We start from the raw sequence: 23995 nt of genomic DNA on the forward strand, positions 1-23995 counted from the left end.
ATAGTTTGTAGACATTTTGCTGATGGAAATGACTGGTGTGAGCTGAAACCTTTTTGAAATTGAATTTGCATGTGTCTAATAATTCCTTATACTGAGCTTTAGGCATGTCCTTTTTTTTCTTTTCCTTTTTTTTTAAAGAATGAGTACAACTTCCCTCCTCTTATTGACTTCTTGAAAAATTTCTCATGTGTTGAATTTTCTTGCCTATTCCCTACCCCAGGGCATTTTTCAGGCCAGGTGTCATTTAGATCCCTGCAGTCCTTGTGACTATTAAGCAACCATTAGCACTGGGTTTAATGCTGCTGTTGTGGGAAACAGCCACAAGGCGGCAGCATTATTACGTTCTCAACTCTTGTTACTAGGGCAACAGAATCTTCCTGGAGGTAGTGTTCTGAGGTTGTAAATTAGAGTGGAATGTGCTGGGACAAGCCCCCAGAAGTTTATGTCTCCTTACTTATGTTTGTTTTTTAAATTTCATTTCTATTTCTTATCAGCGTAAATTTGATTAGAGTGTTTTGATTGCCTGGCTGTACAGGATCTGCTCAATGATTCATACATATGTCTGTTCATCTTAGGGTCCTGTTACCATGTATGTGATTACAAAATGTATATTTTAAAGGTATTGGAGATTATATAATTCATACAGTTTATCTGTTATATGTTGTTATACACTTAACATACATTAGTATATGTATGTTAACCCCATAGTCCTAATTTACCCATCCTCCCACCTTTCATTTTGCTAACCATTAGTTTATTTCATAAGTCTGTGAGTGTCTTTTTCTGTGGAAATATGTTCATTGGTAGCAATCTTAGGATAACATGTATAAATGTTATCATAGGATATTTGTCGTACCCTTTTGAGTTACTTAACCTTATATGATTATTTCTAGGCTCAACTGTAGTCCTGAAAACGGCGTTGTTCATTTTTTTCCCCAGGCTACTATTCTATTTGGTACGTATACTACTTCTTCTTTGTCCATTCATCTGTTTATGAACCTTTTTTCTGCTTCCATGTCTTGGCTATTTCAATATTGCTGCAGTGCTCATTTGCCTGCCTGTGTCTTTCCGATTCAGGTGGTCTTAGGTTATAGGCCCAAAGGGTGACCTGCTGCATCATATGGTAGCTCAATTTTTACCTTGTCAAGAAGCTCCATTCAGTTTGCGTTAGTGCTGTTACCACTTTACATCCCACCAGCAGCTAGAAGGTACACAGTTCTCTAAAACCCCTTCAGCATTTATAGTTTATAGACATTTTGCTGATGGAAATGACTGGTGTGAGCTGAAACCTTGTTGAATTTGAATTTGCATGTGTCTAATAATTCCTTATACTGAGCTTTAGGCATGTCCTTTTTTTTCTTTTCCTTTTTTTTTAAAGAGTGAGTACAACTTCCCTCCTCTTATTGACTTCTTGAAAAATTTCTCATGTGTTGAATTTTCTTGCCTATTCCCTACCCCAGGGCATTTTTCAGGGCAGGTGTCATTTAGAGCCCTGCAGTCCTTGTGACTATTAAGCAACCATTAGCACTGGGTTTAATGCTGCTGTTGTGGGAAACAGCCACAAGGCGGCAGCATTATTACGTTCTCATCTCTTGTTACTAGGGCAACAGAATCTTCCTGGAGGTAGTGTTCCGTGGTTGTAAATTAGAGTGGAATGTGCTGGGACGAGCCCCCAGAAGTTTATGTCTCCTTACTTATGTTTGTTTTTTAAATTTAATTCTATTTCTTTTTGGAGTAAATTTGATTAGAGTTTTTTGATTGTCTGGCTGTACAGAATCTGCTCAATGATTCCTACATATGTCTGTTCATCTTCGGATTCTGTTACCATGTATGTGAATACAGAATGTATATTTTAAAGGTATTGGTGATTATATAATTCATATAGTTTATCTGTTATATGTTTATATGCATGTAACATACATTAGTATATTTATGTTAATCCCATAGTCCTAATTTACCCATCCTCCCCCCTTTCATTTTGGCTAACCATTAGTTTATTCCATAAGTCTGTGAGTGTCTTTTTCTGTGGAAATATGTTCATTGGTAGCAATCTTAGGATAACATGTATAAATGATATCATAGGATATTTGTCATTTGACTTACTTAACCTTATATTATTATTTCTAGGCTCTACTGTAGTCCTGAAAACGGCATTGTTCATTTTTTTCCCGAGGCTACTATTCCATTCTGTCCATATACCACTTCTTCTCTGTCCATTCATCTGTTTATGGACCTTTTTTTGCTTCCATGTCTTGGCTATTTCAGTATTGCTGCAGTGCACATTTGACTGCCTGTGTCCTTCCGATTCTGGTGGTCTTAGGTTATAAGCCCGAGAGGTGCCCTGCCGCATCATATGGTAGCTCAATTTCTACCTTTTCAAGCGGCTCCATTCAGTTTGCGTTAGTGCTGTTACCACTTTACATCCCAGCAGCAGATAGAAGGTACACATTTCTCTAAAACACCTTCAGCATTTATAGTTTGTAGACTTTTGCTGATGGCCATTTGACTGTTGTGAGCTGAAACCTTTATGGAGGTTGGATACGCATGTGGCGAATAATTCCTTATACTGATCTTTAGGCATATCCTTTTTCTTCTTTTCCTTTTTTTGTTAAAGTGTGAGTACAACTTCCCTCTTCATATTCACTTTTTGAAAAATTTCTCATGTGTTGAATTTTCTTGCCTATTCCCTACCCAAGGGCACTTTTTGAGGGCAGGTGTCATTTAGACCCCTGCAGTCGTTGTGACTATTAAGCAACCATTAGCACTGGGTTTAAAGCTGCTGTTGTGGGAAACAGCCAGAAGGCGGCAGCATTATTACGTTCTCAACTCTTGTTACTAGGGCAACAGAATCTTCCTGGAGGTAGTGTTCTGAGGTTGTAAATTAGAGTGGAATGTGCTGGGACAAGCCCCCAGAAGTTTATGTCTCCTTACTTATGTTTGTTTTTTAAATTTCATTTCTATTTCTTATCAGCGTAAATTTGATTAGAGTGTTTTGATTGCCTGGCTGTACAGGATCTGCTCAATGATTCATACATATGTCTGTTCATCTTAGGGTCCTGTTACCATGTATGTGATTACAAAATGTATATTTTAAAGGTATTGGAGATTATATAATTCATACAGTTTATCTGTTATATGTTGTTATACACTTAACATACATTAGTATATGTATGTTAACCCCATAGTCCTAATTTACCCATCCTCCCACCTTTCATTTTGCTAACCATTAGTTTATTTCATAAGTCTGTGAGTGTCTTTTTCTGTGGAAATATGTTCATTGGTAGCAATCTTAGGATAACATGTATAAATGTTATCATAGGATATTTGTCGTACCCTTTTGAGTTACTTAACCTTATATGATTATTTCTAGGCTCAACTGTAGTCCTGAAAACGGCGTTGTTCATTTTTTTCCCCAGGCTACTATTCTATTTGGTACGTATACTACTTCTTCTTTGTCCATTCATCTGTTTATGAACCTTTTTTCTGCTTCCATGTCTTGGCTATTTCAATATTGCTGCAGTGCTCATTTGCCTGCCTGTGTCTTTCCGATTCAGGTGGTCTTAGGTTATAGGCCCAAAGGGTGACCTGCTGCATCATATGGTAGCTCAATTTTTACCTTTTCAAGAAGCTCCATTCAGTTTGCGTTAGTGCTGTTACCACTTTACATCCCACCAGCAGCTAGAAGGTACACAGTTCTCTAAAACCCCTTCAGCATTTATAGTTTATAGACATTTTGCTGATGGAAATGACTGGTGTGAGCTGAAACCTTTTTGAATTTGAATTTGCATGTGTCTAATAATTCCTTATACTGAGCTTTAGGCATGTCGTTTTTTTTCTTTTCCTTTTTTTTAAAGAGTGAGTACAACTTCCCTCCTCTTATTGACTTCTTGAAAAATTTCTCATGTGTTGAATTTTCTTGCCTATTCCCTACCCCAGGGCATTTTAAAGGGCAGGTGTCATTTAGAGCCCTGCAGTCCTTGTGACTATTAAGCAACTATTAGTACTGGGTTTAAAGCTGCTGTTGTGGGAAACAGCCACAAGGCCGCAGCATTATTACGTTCTCAACTCTTGTTACTATGGCAACAGAGTCTTCCTGGAGGTAGTGTTCCGAGATTGTAAATTAGAGTGGAATGTGCTGGGACAAGCCTCCAGAAGTTTATGTCTCCTTACTTAGGTTTGTTTTTTAAATTTAATTTCTATTTCTTATCGGAGTAAATTTGATTTTAGTGTTTTGATTGCCTGGCTGTACAGAATCTGCTCAATGATTCATACATATGTCTGTTCATCCTCGGGTCCTGTTACCATGTATGTGATTACAAAATGTATATTTTAAAGGTATTGGTGATTATATAATTCATACAGTTTATCTGTTATATGTTTTTATACACTTAACATACATTAGTATATGTATGTTAACCCCATAGTCCTAGTTAACCCATCCTCCCACCTTTCATTTTGGCTAACCATTAGTTTATTTGATAAGTCTGTGAGTGTCTTTTTCTGTGGAAATATGTTCATTGGTAGCAATCTTAGGATAACATGTATAAATGTTATCATAGGATATTTGTCGTACCCTTTTGAGTTACTTAACGTTATATGATTATTTCTAGGCTCAACTGTAGTCCTGAAAACGGCATTGTTCATTTTTTTCCCGAGGCTACTATTCTATTTGGTACGTATACCACTTCTTCTTTGTCCATTCATCTGTTTATGAACCTTTTTTCTGCTTCCATGTCTTGGCTATTTCATTATTGCTGCAGTGCTCATTTGCCTGCCTATGTCTTTCCGATTCAGGTGGTCTTAGGTTATAGGCCCAAAAGGTGACCTGCCGCATCATATGGTAGCTCAATTTTTATCTTTTCATGCAGCTCCATTCAGTTTGTGTTAGTGCTGTTACCACTTTACATCCCACCAGCAGCTAGAAGGTACACAGTTCTCTAAAACCCCTTCAGCATTTATAGTTTGTAGACATTTTGCTGATGGAAACGATTGGTGTGAGCTGAAATCTTTTTCCATTTGAATTTGCATGTGTCTAATAATTCATTCTACTGAGCTTTAGGCATGTCCTTTTTTTTCTTTTCCTTCTTTTTTAAAGAGTGAGTACAACTTCCCTCCTCTTATTGATTTCTTGAAAAATTTCTCATGTGTTGAATATTCTTGCCTATTCCTTACCCCAGGGCATTTTTCAGGGCAGGTGTCATTTAGAGCCCTGCAGTCCATGTGACTATTAAGCAACCATTAGCACTGTGTTTAAATCTGCTGTTGTGGGAAAGAGCCACAAGGCGGCAGCATTATTACGTTCTCATCTCTTGTTACTAGGGCAACAGAATCTTCCTGGAGGTAGTGTTCCGAGGTTGTAAATTAGAGTGGAATGTGCTGGGACAAGCCCCCAGAAGTTTATGTCTCCTTGCTTAGGTTTGTTTTTTAAATTTAATTTCTATTTCTTATCGGAGTAAATTTGATTAGAGTGTTTTGATTGTCTGGCTGTACAGAAACTGCTCAATGATTCCTACATATGTCTGTTCATCTTCGGATTCTGTTACCATGTATGTGATTACAGAATGTATATTTTAAAGGTATTGGTGATTATATAATTCATACAGTTTATCTGTTATATGTTTTTATACACTTAACATACATTAGTATATGTATGTTAACCCCATAGTCCTAATTTACCCGTCCTCCCACCTTTCATTTTGGCTAACAATTAGTTTATTTCATAAGTCTGTGAGTGTCTTTTTCTGTGGAAATATGTTCATTGGTAGCAATCTTAGGATAACATGTATAAATGATATCATAGGATAATTGTCATACCCTTTTGACTTACTTAACCTTATATGATTATTTCTAGGCTCAACTGTAGTCCTGAAAACGGCATTGATCATTTTTTCCCCGAGGCTACTATTCCATTCTGTCCATATACCACTTCTTCTCTGTCCATTCATCTGTTTATGGACATTTTTTTTGCTTCCATGTCTTTGCTATTTCCATATTGCTGCAGTGCACATTTGACTGCCCGTGTCTTTCCGATTCTGGTAGTCTTAGGTTATAAGCCCAAGAGGTGCCCTGCTGCATCATATGGTAGCTCAATTTTTACCTTTTCAAGCAGCTCCATTCAGTTTGCGTTAGTGCTGTTACCACTTTACATCCCACCAGCAGCTAGAAGGTATACATTTCTCTAAAACCCCTTCAGCATTTATAGTTTATAGACATTTTGCTGATGGAAATGACTGGTGTGAGCTGAAACCTTTTTGGAGGTTGGATACGCATGTGGCGAATAATTCCTTATACTGATCTTTAGGCATATCCTTTTTCTTCTTTTCCTTTTTTTGTTAAAGTGTGAGTACAACTTCCCTCTTCATATTCACTTTTTGAAAAATTTCTCATGTGTTGAATTTTCTTGCGTATTCCCTACCCCAGGGCATTTTTTGAGGGCAGGTGTCATTTAGACCCCTGCAGTCGTTTTGACTATGAAGCAACCATTAGCACTGGGTTTAAAGCTGCTGTTGTGGGAAACAGCCACAAGGCGGCAGCATTATTACGTTCTCAACTCTTGTTACTAGGGCAACAGAGTCTTCCTGGAGGTAGTGTTCCGAGGTTGTAAATTAGAGTGGAATGTGCTGGGACAAGCCTCCAGAAGTTTATGTCTCCTTACTTATGTTTGTTTTTTAAATTTAATTTCTATTTCTTATCGGAGTAAATTTGATTTTAGTGTTTTGATTGCCTGGCTGTACAGAATCTGCTCAATGATTCATACATATGTCTGTTCATCCTCGGGTCCTGTTACCATGTATGTGATTACAAAATGTATATTTTAAAGGTATTGGTGATTATATAATTCATACAGTTTATCTGTTATATGTTTTTATACACTTAACATACATTAGTATATGTATGTTAACCCCATAGTCCTAGTTAACCCATCCTCCCACCTTTCATTTTGGCTAACCATTAGTTTATTTCATAAGTCTGTGAGTGTCTTTTTCTGTGGAAATATGTTCATTGGTAGCTATCTTAGGATAACATGTATAAATGTTATCATAGGATATTTGTCGTACCCTTTTGAGTTACTTAACCTTATATGATTATTTCTAGGCTCAACTGTAGTCCTGAAAACGGCATTGTTCATTTTTTTCCCGAGGCTACTATTCTATTTGGTACGTATACCACTTCTTCTTTGTCCATTCATCTGTTTATGAACCTTTTTTCTGCTTCCATGTCTTGGCTATTTCAGTATTGGTGCAGTGCACATTTGACTGCCTGTGTCTTTCCGATTCTGGTGGTCTTAGGTTATAAGCCCGAGAGGTGCCCTGCCGCATCATATGGTAGCTCAATTTCTACCTTTTCAAGCGGCTCCATTCAGTTTGCGTTAGTGCTGTTACCACTTTACATCCCAGCAGCAGATAGAAGGTAGACATTTCTCTAAAACCCCTTCAGCATTTATAGTTTGTAGACTTTTTGCTGATGGCCATTTGACTGTTGTGAGCTGAAACCTTTATGGAGGTTGGATACGCATGTGGCGAATAATTCCTTATACTGATCTTTAGGCATATCCTTTTTCTTCTTTTCCTTTTTTTGTTAAAGTGTGAGTACAACTTCCCTCTTCATATTCACTTTTTGAAAAATTTCTCATGTGTTGAATTTTCTTGCCTATTCCCTACCCAAGGGCACTTTTTGAGGGCAGGTGTCATTTAGACCCCTGCCGTCGTTGTGACTATTAAGCAACCATTAGCACTGGGTTTAAAGCTGCTGTTGTGGGAAACAGCCACAAGGCGGCAGCATTATTACGTTCTCAAATCTTGTTACTAGGGCAACAGAATCTTCCTGGAGGTAGTGTTCTGAGGTTGTAAATTAGAGTGGAATGTGCTGGGACAAGCCCCCAGAAGTTTATGTCTCCTTACTTATGTTTGTTTTTTAAATTTCATTTCTATTTCTTATCAGCGTAAATTTGATTAGAGTGTTTTGATTGCCTGGCTGTACAGGATCTGCTCAATGATTCATACATATGTCTGTTCATCTTCGGGTCCTGTTACCATGTATGTGATTACAAAATGTATATTTTAAAGGTATTGGTGATTATATAATTCATACAGTTTATCTGTTATATGTTTTTATACACTTAACATACATTAGTATATGTATGTTAACCCCATAGTCCTAATTTACCCATCCTCCCACCTTTCATTTTGCTAACCATTAGTTTATTTCATAAGTCTGTGAGTGTCTTTTTCTGTGGAAATATGTTCATTGGTAGCAATCTTAGGATAACATGTATAAATATTATCATAGGATCTTTGTCGTACCCTTTTGAGTTACTTAACCTTATATGATTATTTCTAGGCTCAACTGTAGTCCTGAAAACAGCGTTGTTCATTTTTTTCCCCAGGCTACTATTCTATTTGGTACGTATACTACTTCTTCTTTGTCCATTCATCTGTTTATGAACCTTTTTTCTGCTTCCATGTCTTGGCTATTTCAATATTGCTGCAGTGCTCATTTGCCTGCCTGTGTCTTTCCGATTCAGGTGGTCTTAGGTTATAGGCCCAAAGGGTGACCTGCTGCATCATATGGTAGCTCAATTTTTACCTTTTCAAGAAGCTCCATTCAGTTTGCGTTAGTGCTGTTACCACTTTACATCCCACCAGCAGCTAGAAGGTACACACTTCTCTAAAACCCCTTCAGCATTTATAGTTTATAGACATTTTGCTGATGGAAATGACTGGTGTGAGCTGAAACCTTGTTGAATTTGAATTTGCATGTGTCTAATAATTCCTTATACTGAGCTTTAGGCATGTCCCTTTTTTTCTTTTCCTTTTTTTTAAAGAGTGAGTACAACTTCCCTCCTCTTATTGACTTCTTGAAAAATTTCTCATGTGTTGAATTTTCTTGCCTTTTCCCTACCCCAGGGCATTTTTCAGGGCAGGTGTCATTTAGAGCCCTGCAGTCCTTGTGACTATTAAGCAACCATTAGCACTGGGTTTAATGCTGCTGTTGTGGGAAACAGCCACAAGGCAGCAGCATTATTACGTTCTCATCTCTTGTTACTAGGGCAACAGAATCTTCCTGGAGGTAGTGTTCCGTGGTTGTAAATTAGAGTGGAATGTGCTGGGACGAGCCCCCAGAAGTTTATGTCTCCTTACTTATGTTTGTTTTTTAAATTTAATTCTATTTCTTTTTGGAGTAAATTTGATTAGAGTCTTTTGATTGTCTGGCTGTACAGAATCTGCTCAATGATTCCTACATATGTCTGTTCATCTTCGGATTCTGTTACCATGTATGTGAATACAGAATGTATATTTTAAAGGTATTGGTGATTATATAATTCATATAGTTTATCTGTTATATGTTTATATGCATGTAACATACATTAGTATATTTATGTTAATCCCATAGTCCTAATTTACCCATCCTCCCCCCTTTCATTTTGGCTAACCATTAGTTTATTTCATAAGTCTGTGAGTGTCTTTTTCTGTGGAAATATGTTCATTGGTAGCAATCTTAGGATAACATGTATAAATGATATCATAGGATATTTGTCATACCCTTTTGACTTACTTAACCTTATATTATTATTTCTAGGCTCTACTGTAGTCCTGAAAACGGCATTGTTCATTTTTTCCCCGAGGCTACTATTCCATTCTGTCCATATACCACTTCTTCTCTGTCCATTCATCTGTTTATGGACCTTTTTTTGCTTCCATGTCTTGGCTATTTCAGTATTGCTGCAGTGCACATTTGACTGCCTGTGTCTTTCCGATTCTGGTGGTCTTAGGTTATAAGCCCGAGAGGTGCCCTGCCGCATCATATGGTAGCTCAATTTCTACCTTTTCAAGCGGCTCCATTCAGTTTGCGTTAGTGCTGTTACCACTTTACATCCCAGCAGCACATAGAAGGTACACATTTCTCTAAAACCCCTTCAGCATTTATAGTTTGTAGACTTTTTGCTGATGGCCATTTGACCGTTGTGAGCTGAAACCTTTATGGAGGTTGGATACGCATGTGGCGAATAATTCCTTATACTGATCTTTAGGCATATCCTTTTTCTTCTTTTCCTTTTTTTGTTAAAGTGTGAGTACAACTGCCCTCTTCATATTCACTTTTTGAAAAATTTCTCATGTGTTGAATTTTCTTGCCTATTCCCTACCCAAGGGCACTTTTTGAGGGCAGGTGTCATTTAGACCCCTGCAGTCGTTGTGACTATTAAGCAACCATTAGCACTGGGTTTAAAGCTGCTGTTGTGGGAAACAGCCACAAGGCGGCAGCATTATTACGTTCTCAACTCTTGTTACTAGGGCAACAGAATCTTCCTGGAGGTAGTGTTCTGAGGTTGTAAATTAGAGTGGAATGTGCTGGGACAAGCCCCCAGAAGTTTATGTCTCCTTACTTATGTTTGTTTTTTAAATTTCATTTCTATTTCTTATCAGCGTAAATTTGATTAGAGTGTTTTGATTGCCTGGCTGTACAGGATCTGCTCAATGATTCATACATATGTCTGTTCATCTTCGGGTCCTGTTACCATGTATGTGATTACAAAATGTATATTTTAAAGGTATTGGTGATTATATAATTCATACAGTTTATCTGTTATATGTTTTTATACACTTAACATACATTAGTATATGTATGTTAACCCCATAGTCCTAATTTACCCATCCTCCCACCTTTCATTTTGCTAACCATTAGTTTATTTCATAAGTCTGTGAGTGTCTTTTTCTGTGGAAATATGTTCATTGGTAGCAATCTTAGGATAACATGTATAAATGTTATCATAGGATCTTTGTCGTACCCTTTTGAGTTAGTTAACCATATATGATTATTTCTAGGCTCAACTGTAGTCCTGAAAACGGCGTTGTTCATTTTTTTCCCCAGGCTACTATTCTATTTGGTACGTATACTACTTCTTCTTTGTCCATTCATCTGTTTATGAACCTTTTTTCTGCTTCCATGTCTTGGCTATTTCAATATTGCTGCAGTGCTCATTTGCCTGCCTGTGTCTTTCCGATTCAGGTGGTCTTAGGTTATAGGCCCAAAGGGTGACCTGCTGCATCATATGGTAGCTCAATTTTTACCTTTTCAAGCAGCTCCATTCAGTTTGCCTTAGTGCTGTTACCACTTTACATCCCACCAGCAGCTAGAAGGTACACAGTTCTCTAAAACCCCTTCAGCATTTATAGTTTATAGAGATTTTGCTGATGGAAATGACTGGTGTGAGCTGAAACCTTGTTGAATTTGAATTTGCATGTGTCTAATAATTCCTTATACTGAGCTTTAGGCATGTCCTTTTTTTTCTTTTCCTTTTTTTTTAAAGAGTGAGTACAACTTCCCTCCTCTTATTGACTTCTTGAAAAATTTCTCATGTGTTGAATTTTCTTGCCTATTCCCTACCCCAGGGCATTTTTCAGGGCAGGTGTCATTTAGAGCCCTGCAGTCCTTGTGACTATTAAGCAACTATTAGTACTGGGTTTAAAGCTGCTGTTGTGGGAAACAGCCACAAGGCCGCAGCATTATTACGTTCTCAATTCTTGTTACTACGGCAACAGAGTCTTCCTGGAGGTAGTGTTCCGAGGTTGTAAATTAGAGTGGAATGTGCTGGGACAAGCCCCCAGAAGTTTATGTCTCCTTACTTATGTTTGTTTTTTAAATTTAATTTCTATTTCTTATCAGAGTAAATTTGATTAGCGTGTTTTGATTGCCTGGCTGTACAGAATCTGCTCAATGATTCATACATATGTCTGTTCATCTTCGGGTCCTGTTACCATGTATGTGATTACAAAATGTATATTTTAAAGGTATTGGTGATTATATAATTCATACAGTTTATCTGTTATATGTTTTTATACACTTAACATACATTAGTATATGTATGTTAACCCCATAGTCCTAATTTACCCATCCTCCCCCCTTTCATTTTGGCTAACCATTAGTTTATTTCATAAGTCTGTGAGTGTCTTTTTCTGTGGAAATATGTTCATTGGTAGCAATCTTAGGATAACATGTATAAATGTTTTCATAGGATTTTGTCGTACCCTTTTGAGTTACTTAACGTTATATGATTATTTCTAGGCTCAACTGTAGTCCTGAAAACGGCATTGTTCATTTTTTTCCCGAGGCTACTATTCTATTTGGTACGTATACCACTTCTTCTTTGTCCATTCATCTGTTTATGAACCTTTTTTCTGCTTCCATGTCTTGGCTATTTCAATATTGCTGCAGTGCTCATTTGCCTGCCTGTGTCTTTCCGATTCAGGTGGTCTTAGGTTATAGGCCCAAAAGGTGACCTGCCGCATCATATGGTAGCTCAATTTTTATCTTTTCAAGCAGCTCCATTCAGTTTGCGTTAGTGCTGTTACCACTTTACATCCCACCAGCAGCTAGAAGGTACACAGTTCTCTAAAACCCCTTCAGCATTTATAGTTTGTAGACATTTTGCTGATGGAAACGACTGGTGTGAGCTGAAACCTTTTTGAATTTCAATTTGCATGTGTCTAATAATTCATTCTACTGAGCTTTAGGCATGTCCTTTTTTTTCTTTTCCTTTTTATTTAAAGAGTGAGTACAACTTCCCTCCTCTTATTGACTTCTTAAAAAATTTCTCATGTGTTGAATATTATTGCCTATTCCCTACCCCAGGGCATTTTTCAGGGCAGGTGTCATTTAGAGCCCTGCAGTCCATGTGACTATTAAGCAACCATTAGCACTGGGTTTAAAGCTGCTGTTGTGGGAAAGAGCCACAAGGCGGCAGCATTATTACGTTCTCATCTCTTGTTACTAGGGCAACAGAATCTTCCTGGAGGTAGTGTTCCGAGGTTGTAAATTAGAGTGGAATGTGCTGGGACAAGCCCCCAGAAGTTTATGTCTCCTTACTTAGGTTTGTTTTTTAAATTTAATTTCTATTTCTTATCGTAGTAAATTTGATTAGAGTGTTTTGATTGTCTGGCTGTACAGAAACTGCTCAATGATTCCTACATATGTCTGTTCATCTTCGGATTCTGTTACCATGAATGTGATTACAGAATGTATATTTTAAAGGTATTGGTGATTATATAATTCATACAGTTTATCTGTTATATGTTTTTATACACTTAACATACATTAGTATATGTATGTTAACCCCATAGCCCTATTTTACCCATCCTCCCACCTTTCATTTTGTCTAACCATTAGTTTATTTCATAAGTCTGTGAGTGTCTTTTTCTGTGGAAATATGTTCATTGGTAGCTATCTTAGGATAACATGTATAAATGTTATCATAGGATATTTGTCGTACCCTTTTGAGTTACTTAAGCTTATATGATTATTTCTAGGCTCAACTGTAGTCCTGAAAACGGCATTGTTCATTTTTTTCCCGAGGCTACTATTCTATTTGGTACGTATACCACTTCTTCTTTGTCCATTCATCTGTTTATGAACCTTTTTTCTGCTTCCATGTCTTGGCTATTTCAATATTGCTGCAGTGCTCATTTGCCTGCCTGTGTCTTTCTGATTCAGGTGGTCTTAGGTTATAGGCCCAAAAGGTGACCTGCCGCATCATATGGTAGCTCAATTTTTACCTTTTCAAGCAGCTCCATTCAGTTTGCGTTACTGCTGTTACCACTTTACATCCCAGCAGCAGATAGAAGGTATACATTTCTCTAAAACCCCTTCAGCATTTATAGTTTGTAGACTTTTTGCTGATGGCCATTTGACTGGTGTGAGCTGAAACCTTTTTGGAGGTTGGATACGCATGTGGCGAATAATTCCTTATACTGATCTTTAGGCATATCCTTTTTCTTCTTTTCCTTTTTTTGTTAAAGTGTGAGTACAACTTCCCTCTTCATATTCACTTTTTGAAAAATTTCTCATGTGTTGAATTTTCTTGCGTATTCCCTACCCCAGGGCATTTTTTGAGGGCAGGTGTCATTTAGACCCCTGCAGTCGTTGTGACTATTAAGCAACCATTAGCACTGGGTTTAAAGCTGCTGTTGTGGGAAACAGCCACAAGGCAGCAGCATTATTATGTTCTCAACTCTTGTTACTATGGCAACAGAGTGTTCCTGGAGGTAGTGTTCCGAGGTTGTAAATTAGAGTGGAATGTGCTGGGACAAGCCTCCAGAAGTTTATGTCTCCTTACTTATGTTTGTTTTTTAAATTTAATTTCTATTTCTTATCAGAGTAAATTTGATTTTAGTGTTTTGATTGCCTGGCTGTACAGAATCTGCTCAATGATTCATACATATGTCTGTTCATCCTCGGGTCCTGTTACCATGTATGTGATTACAAAATGTATATTTTAAAGGTATTGGTGATTATATAATTCATACAGTTTATCTGTTATATGTTTTTATACACTTAACATACATTAGTATATGTATGTTAACCCCATAGTCCTAGTTAACCCATCCTCCCACCTTTCATTTTGGCTAACCATTAGTTTATTTGATAAGTCTGTGAGTGTCTTTTTCTGTGGAAATATGTTCATTGGTAGCAATCTTAGGATAACATGTATAAATGTTATCATAGGATATTTGTCGTACCCTTTTGAGTTACTTAACGTTATATGATTATTTCTAGGCTCAACTGTAGTCCTGAAAACGGCATTGTTCATTTTTTTCCCGAGGCTACTATTCTATTTGGTACGTATACCACTTCTTCTTTGTCCATTCATCTGTTTATGAACCTTTTTTCTGCTTCCATGTCTTGGCTATTTCAATATTGCTGCAGTGCTCATTTGCCTGCCTGTGTCTTTCCGATTCTGGTAGTCTTAGGTTATAAGCCCAAGAGGTGCCCTGCCGCATCATATGGTAGCTCAATTTTTACCTTTTCAAGCAGCTCCATTCAGTTTGCGTTAGTGCTGTTACCACTTTACATCCCACCAGCAGCTAGAAGGTACACAGTTCTCTGAAACCCCTTCAGCATTTATAGTTTGTAGACATTTTGCTGATGGAAACGACTGGTGTGAGCTGAAACCTTTTTGAATTTGAATTTGCATGTGTCTAAAAATTCATTCTACTGAGCTTTAGGCATGTCCTTTTTTTTCTTTTCCTTTTTTTTAAAGAGTGAGTACAACTTCCCTCCTCTTATTGACTTCTTGAAAAATTTCTCATGTGTTGAATATTATTGCCTATTCCCTACCCCAGGGCATTTTTCAGGGCAGGTGTCATTTAGAGCCCTGCAGTCCATGTGACTATTAAGCAACCATTAGCACTGGGTATAAAGCTGCTGTTGTGGGAAAGAGCCACAAGGCGGCAGCATTATTACGTTCTCATCTCTTGTTACTAGGGCAACAGAATCTTCCTGGAGGTAGTGTTCCGAGGTTGTAAATTAGAGTGGAATGTGCTGGGACAAGCCCCCAGAAGTTTATGTCTCCTTACTTAGGTTTGTTTTTTAAATTTAATTTCTATTTCTTATCTGAGTAAATTTGATTAGAGTGTTTTGATTGTCTGGCTGTACAGAATCTGCTCAATGATTCCTACATATGTCTGTTCATCTTCGGATTCTGTAACCATGTATGTGAATACAGAATGTATATTTTAAAGGTATTGGTGATTATATAATTCATATAGTTTATGTGTTATATGTTTATATGCATGTAACATACATTAGTATATTTATGTTAATCCCATAGTCCTAATTTACCCATCCTCCCCCCTTTCATTTTGGCTAACCATTAGTTTATTTCATAAGTCTGTGAGTGTCTTTTTCTGTGGAAATATGTTCATTGGTAGCAATCTTAGGATAACATGTACAAATGATATCATAGGATATTTGTCATACCCTTTTGACTTACTTAACCTTATATTCTTATTTCTAGGCTCCACTGTAGTCCTGAAAACGGCATTGTTCATTTTTTTCCCGAGGCTACTATTCCATTCTGTCCATATACCACTTCTTCTCTGTCCATTCATCTGTTTATGGACCTTTTTTTGCTTCCATGTCTTGGCTATTTCAGTATTGCTGCAGTGCACATTTGACTGCCTGTGTCTTTCCGATTCTGGTGGTCTTAGGTTATAAGCCCGAGAGGTGCCCTGCCGCATCATATGGTAGCTCAATTTCTACCTTTTCAAGCGGCTCCATTCAGTTTGCGTTAGTGCTGTTACCACTTTACATCCCAGCAGCAGATAGAAGGTACACATTTCTCTAAAACACCTTCAGCATTTATAGTTTGTAGACTTTTGCTGATGGCCATTTGACTGTTGTGAGCTGAAACCTTTATGGAGGTTGGATACGCATGTGGCGAATAATTCCTTATACTGATCTTTAGGCATATCCTTTTTCTTCTTTTCCTTTTTTTGTTAAAGTGTGAGTACAACTTCCCTCTTCATATTCACTTTTTGAAAAATTTCTCATGTGTTGAATTTTCTTGCCTATTCCCTACCCAAGGGCACTTTTTGAGGGCAGGTGTCATTTAGACCCCTGCAGTCGTTGTGACTATTAAGCAACCATTAGCACTGGGTTTAAAGCTGCTGTTGTGGGAAACAGCCACAAGGCGGCAGCATTATTACGTTCTCAACTCTTGTTACTAGGGCAACAGAATCTTCCTGGAGGTAGTGTTCTGAGGTTGTAAATTAGAGTGGAATGTGCTGGGACAAGCCCCCAGAAGTTTATGTCTCCTTACTTATGTTTGTTTTTTAAATTTCATTTCTATTTCTTATCAGCGTAAATTTGATTAGAGTGTTTTGATTGCCTGGCTGTACAGGATCTGCTCAATGATTCATACATATGTCTGTTCATCTTAGGGTCCTGTTACCATGTATGTGATTACAAAATGTATATTTTAAAGGTATTGGAGATTATATAATTCATACAGTTTATCTGTTATATGTTGTTATACACTTAACATACATTAGTATATGTATGTTAACCCCATAGTCCTAATTTACCCATCCTCCCACCTTTCATTTTGCTAACCATTAGTTTATTTCATAAGTCTGTGAGTGTCTTTTTCTGTGGAAATATGTTCATTGGTAGCAATCTTAGGATAACATGTATAAATATTATCATAGGATATTTGTCGTACCCTTTTGAGTTAGTTAACCTTATATGATTATTTCTAGGCTCAACTGTAGTCCTGAAAACGGCGTTGTTCATTTTTTTCCCCAGGCTACTATTCTATTTGGTACGTATACTACTTCTTCTTTGTCCATTCATCTGTTTATGAACCTTTTTTCTGCTTCCATGTCTTGGCTATTTCAATATTGCTGCAGTGCTCATTTGCCTGCCTGTGTCTTTCCGATTCAGGTGGTCTTAGGTTATAGGCCCAAAGGGTGACCTGCTGCATCATATGGTAGCTCAATTTTTACCTTGTCAAGAAGCTCCATTCAGTTTGCGTTAGTGCTGTTACCACTTTACATCCCACCAGCAGCTAGAAGGTACACAGTTCTCTAAAACCCCTTCAGCATTTATAGTTTGTAGACATTTTGCTGATGGAAACGACTGGTGTGAGCTGAAACCTTTTTGAATTTGAATTTGCATGTGTCTAATAATTCATTCTACTGAGCTTTAGGCATGTCCTTTTTTTTCTTTTCCTTTTTTTTTAAAGAGTGAGTACAACTTCCCTCCTCTTATTGACTTCTTGAAAAATTTCTCATGTGTTGAATATTCTTGCCTATTCCCTACCCCAGGGCATTTTTCAGGGCAGGTGTCATTTAGAGCCCTGCAGTCCATGTGATTATTAAGCAACCATTAGCACTGGGTTTAAAGCTGCTGTTGTGGGAAAGAGCCACAAGGCGGCAGCATTATTACGTTCTCATCTCTTGTTACTAGGGCAACAGAATCTTCCTGGAGGTAGTGTTCCGAGGTTGTAAATTAGAGTGGAATGTGCTGGGACAAGCCCCCAGAAGTTTATGTCTCCTTACTTAGGTTTGTTTTTTAAATTTAATTTCTATTTCTTATCGGAGTAAATTTGATTAGAGTGTTTTGATTGTCTGGCTGTACAGAAACTGCTCAATGATTCCTACATATGTCTGTTCATCTTCGGATTCTGTTACCATGTATGTGATTACAGAATGTATATTTTAAAGGTATTGGTGATTATATAATTCATACAGTTTATCTGTTATATGTTTTTATACACTTAACATACATTAGTATATGTATGTTAACCCCATAGTCCTAGTTTACCCATCCTCCCACCTTTCATTTTGTCTAACCATTAGTTTATTTCATAAGTCTGTGAGTGTCTTTTTCTGTGGAAATATGTTCATTGGTAGCTATCTTAGGATAACATGTATAAATGTTATCATAGGATATTTGTCGTACCCTTTTGAGTTACTTAACCTTATATGATTATTTCTAGGCTCAACTGTATTCCTGAAAACGGCATTGTTCATTTTTTTCCCGAGGCTACTATTCTATTTGGTACGTATACCACTTCTTCTTTGTCCATTCATCTGTTTATGGACATTTTTTTTGCTTCCATGTCTTTGCTATTTCCATATTGCTGCAGTGCACATTTGACTGCCTGTGTCTTTCCGATTCTGGTAGTCTTAGGTTATAAGCCCAAGAGGTGCCCTGCCGCATCATATGGTAGCTCAATTTTTACCTTTTCAAGCAGCTCCATTCAGTTTGCATTAGTGCTGTTACCACTTTTCATCCCAGCAGCAGATAGAAGGTATACATTTCTCTAAAACCCCTTCAGCATTTATAGTTTGTAGACTTTTTGCTGATGGCCATTTGACTGGTGTGAGCTGAAACCTTTTTGGAGGTTGGATACGCATGTGGCGAATAATTCCTTATACTGATCTTTAGGCATATCCTTTTTCTTCTTTTCCTTTTTTTGTTAAAGTGTGAGTACAACTGCCCTCTTCATATTCACTTTTTGAAAAATTTCTCATGTGTTGAATTTTCTTGCGTATTCCCTACCCCAGGGCATTTTTTGAGGGCAGGTGTCATTTAGACCCCTGCAGTCGTTTTGACTATTAAGCAACCATTAGCACTGGGTTTAAAGCTGCTGTTGTGGGAAACAGCCACAAGGCGGCAGCATTATTAAGTTCTCAACTCTTGTTACTATGGCAACAGAGTCTTCCTGGAGGTAGTGTTCCGAGGTTGTAAATTAGAGTGGAATGTGCTGGGACAAGCCTCCAGAAGTTTATGTCTCCTTACTTATGTTTGTTTTTTAAATTTAATTTCTATTTCTTATCGGAGTAAATTTGATTTTAGTGTTTTGATTGCCTGGCTGTACAGAATCTGCTCAATGATTCATACATATGTCTGTTCATCCTCGGGTCCTGTTACCATGTATGTGATTACAAAATGTATATTTTAAAGGTATTGGTGATTATATAATTCATACAGTTTATCTGTTATATGTTTTTATACACTTAACATACATTAGTATATGTATGTTAACCCCATAGTCCTAGTTAACCCATCCTCCCACCTTTCATTTTGGCTAACCATTAGTTTATTTGATAAGTCTGTGAGTGTCTTTTTCTGTGGAAATATGTTCATTGGTAGCAATCTCAGGATAACATGTATAAATGTTATCATAGGATATTTGTCGTACCCTTTTGAGTTACTTAACGTTATATGATTATTTCTAGGCTCAACTGTAGTCCTGAAAACGGCATTGTTCATTTTTTTCCCGAGGCTACTATTCTATTTGGTACGTATACCACTTCTTCTTTGTCCATTCATCTGTTTATGAACCTTTTTTCTGCTTCCATGTCTTGGCTATTTCAATATTGCTGCAGTGCTCATTTGCCTGCCTGTGTCTTTCCGATTCAGGTGGTCTTAGGTTATAGGCCCAAAGGGTGACCTGCTGCATCATATGGTAGCTCAATTTTTACCTTGTCAAGAAGCTCCATTCAGTTTGCGTTAGTGCTGTTACCACTTTACATCCCACCAGCAGCTAGAAGGTACACAGTTCTCTAAAACCCCTTCAGCATTTATAGTTTATAGACATTTTGCTGATGGAAATGACTGGTGTGAGCTGAAACCTTTTTGAATTTGAATTTGCATGTGTCTAATAATTCCTTATACTGAGCTTTAGGCATGTCCTTTTTTTTCTTTTCCTTTTTTTTAAAGAGTGAGTACAACTTCCCTCCTCTTATTGACTTCTTGAAAAATTTCTCATGTGTTGAATTTTCTTGCCTATTCCCTACCCCAGGGCATTTTTCAGGGCAGGTGTCATTTAGAGCCCTGCAGTCCTTGAGACTATTAAGCAACTATTAGTACTGGGTTTAAAGCTGCTGTTGTGGGAAACAGCCACAAGGCCGCAGCATTATTACGTTCTCAACTCTTGTTACTACGGCAACAGAGTCTTCCTGGAGGTCGTGTTCCGAGGTTGTAAATTAGAGTGGAATGTGCTGGGACAAGCCCCCAGAAGTTTATGTCTCCTTACTTATGTTTGTTTTTTAAATTTAATTTCTATTTCTTATCAGAGTAAATTTGATTAGAGTGTTTTGATTGCCTGGCTGTACAGAATCTGCTCAATGATTCATACATATGTCTGTTCATCTTCGGGTCCTGTTACCATGTATGTGATTACAAAATGTATATTTTAAAGGTATTGGTGATTATATAATTCATACAGTTTATCTGTTATATGTTTTTATACACTTAACATACATTAGTATATGTATGTTAACCCCATAGTCCTAATTTACCCATCCTCCCACCTTTCATTTTGGCTAACCATTAGTTTATTTGATAAGTCTGTGAGTGTCTTTTTCTGTGGAAATATGTTCATTGGTAGCAATCTTAGGATAACATGTATAAATGTTTTCATAGGATATTTGTCGTACCCTTTTGAGTTACTTAACGTTATATGATTATTTCTAGGCTCAACTGTAGTCCTGAAAACGGCATTGTTCATTTTTTTCCCGAGGCTACTATTCTATTTGGTACGTATACCACTTCTTCTTTGTCCATTCATCTGTTTATGAACCTTTTTTCTGCTTCCATGTCTTGGCTATTTCAATATTGCTGCAGTGCTCATTTGCCTGCCTGTGTCTTTCCGATTCAGGTGGTCTTAGGTTATAGGCCCAAAAGGTGACCTGCCGCATCATATGGTAGCTCAATTTTTATCTTTTCAAGCAGCTCCATTCAGTTTGCGTTAGTGCTGTTACCACTTTACATCCCACCAGCAGCTAGAAGGTACACAGTTCTCTAAAACCCCTTCAGCATTTATAGTTTGTAGACATTTTGCTGATGGAAACGATTGGTGTGAGCTGAAACCTTTTTCCATTTGAATTTGCATGTGTCTAATAATTCATTCTACTGAGCTTTAGACATGTCCTTTTTGTTCTTTTCCTTTTTTTTTAAAGAGTGAGTACAACTTCCCTCCTCTTATTGATTTCTTGAAAAATTTCTCATGTGTTGAATATTCTTGCCTATTCCTTACCCCAGGGCATTTTTCAGGGCAGGTGTCATTTAGAGCCCTGCAGTCCATGTGACTATTAAGCAACCATTAGCACTGGGTTTAAAGCTGCTGTTGTGAGAAAGAGCCACAAGGCGGCAGCATTATTAGGTTCTCATCTCTTGTTACTAGGGCAACAGAATCTTCCTGGAGGTAGTGTTCTGAGGTTGTAAATTAGAGTGGAATGTGCTGGGACAAGCCCCCAGAAGTTTATGTCTCCTTACTTAGGTTTGTTTTTTAAATGTAATTTCTATTTCTTATCGGAGTAAATTTGATTAGAGTGTTTTGATTGTCTGGCTGTACAGAAACTGCTCAATGATTCCTACATATGTCTGTTCATCTTCGGATTCTGTTACCATGTATGTGATTACAGAATGTATATTTTAAAGGTATTGGTGATTATATAATTCATACAGTTTATCTGTTATATGTTTTTATACACTTAACATACATTAGTATATGTATGTTAACCCCATAGTCCTAATTTACCCATCCTCCCACCTTTCATTTTGGCTAACAATTAGTTTATTTCATAAGTCTGTGAGTGTCTTTTTCTGTTGAAATATGTTCATTGGTAGCAATCTTAGGATAACATGTATAAATGATATCATAGGATAATTGTCATACCCCTTTGACTTACTTAACCTTATATGATTATTTCTAGGCTCTACTGTAGTCCTGAAAACGGCATTGTTCATTTTTTCCCCGAGGCTACTATTCCATTCTGTCCATATACCACTTCTTCTCTGTCCATTCATCTGTTTATGGACATTTTTTTTGCTTCCATGTCTTTGCTATTTCAGTATTGCTGCAGTGCACATTTGACTGCCTGTGTCTTTCCGATTCTGGTAGTCTTAGGTTATAAGCCCATGAGGTGCCCTGCTGCATCATATGGTAGCTCAATTTTTACCTTTTCAAGCAGCTCCATTCAGTTTGCGTTAGTGCTGTTACCACTTTACATCCCACCAGCAGCTAGAAGGTACACAGTTCTCTAAAACCCCTTCAGCATTTATAGTTTATAGACATTTTGCTGATGGAAATGACTGGTGTGAGCTGAAACCTTGTTGAATTTGAATTTGCATGTGTCTAATAATTCCTTATACTGAGCTTTAGGCATGTCCTTTTTTTTCTTTTCCTTTTTTTTTAAAGAGTGAGTACAACTTCCCTCCTCTTATTGACTTCTTGAAAAATTTCTCATGTGTTGAATTTTCTTGCCTATTCCCTACCCCAGGGCATTTTTCAGGGCAGGTGTCATTTAGAGCCCTGCAGTCCTTGTGACTATTAAGCAACCATTAGCACTGGGTTTAATGCTGCTGTTGTGGGAAACAGCCACAAGGCGGCAGCATTATTACGTTCTCATCTCTTGTTACTAGGGCAACAGAATCTTCCTGGAGGTAGTGTTCCGTGGTTGTAAATTAGAGTGGAATGTGCTGGGACGAGCCCCCAGAAGTGTATGTCTCCTTACTTATGTTTGTTTTTTAAATTTAATTCTATTTCTTTTTGGAGTAAATTTGATTAGAGTTTTTTGATTGTCTGGCTGTACAGAATCTGCTCAATGATTCCTACATATGTCTGTTCATCTTCGGATTCTGTTACCATGTATGTGAATACAGAATGTATATTTTAAAGGTATTGGTGATTATATAATTCATATAGTTTATCTGTTATATGTTTATATGCATGTAACATACATTAGTATATTTATGTTAATCCCATAGTCCTAATTTACCCATCCTCCCCCCTTTCATTTTGGCTAACCATTAGTTTATTTCATAAGTCTGTGAGTGTCTTTTTCTGTGGAAATATGTTCATTGGTAGCAATCTTAGGATAACATGTACAAATGATATCATAGGATATTTGTCATACCCTTTTGACTTACTTAACCTTATATTATTATTTCTAGGCTCCACTGTAGTCCTGAAAACGGCATTGTTCATTTTTTTCCCGAGGCTACTATTCCATTCTGTCCATATACCACTTCTTCTCTGTCCATTCATCTGTTTATGGACCTTTTTTTGCTTCCATGTCTTGGCTATTTCAGTATTGCTGCAGTGCACATTTGACTGCCTGTGTCTTTCCGATTCTGGTGGTCTTAGGTTATAAGCCCGAGAGGTGCCCTGCCGCATCATATGGTAGCTCAATTTCTACCTTTTCAAGCGGCTCCATTCAGTTTGCGTTAGTGCTGTTACCACTTTACATCCCAGCAGCAGATAGAAGGTACACATTTCTCTAAAACACCTTCAGCATTTATAGTTTGTAGACTTTTGCTGATGGCCATTTGACTGTTGTGAGCTGAAACCTTTATGGAGGTTGGATACGCATGTGGCGAATAATTCCTTATACTGATCTTTAGGCATATCCTTTTTCTTCTTTTCCTTTTTTTGTTAAAGTGTGAGTACAACTTCCCTCTTCATATTCACTTTTTGAAAAATTTCTCATGTGTTGAATTTTCTTGCCTATTCCCTACCCCAGGGCATTTTTCAGGGCAGGTGTCATTTAGAGCCCTGCAGTCCTTGAGACTATTAAGCAACTATTAGTACTGGGTTTAAAGCTGCTGTTGTGGGAAACAGCCACAAGGCCGCAGCATTATTACGTTCTCAACTCTTGTTACTACGGCAACAGAGTCTTCCTGGAGGTCGTGTTCCGAGGTTGTAAAT

The sequence above is a fragment of the Balaenoptera borealis genome (assembly GCF_965194805.1).
Source record: "Balaenoptera borealis genome assembly, chromosome: 1".
Taxonomy (NCBI): Eukaryota; Metazoa; Chordata; class Mammalia; order Artiodactyla; family Balaenopteridae; genus Balaenoptera; species Balaenoptera borealis.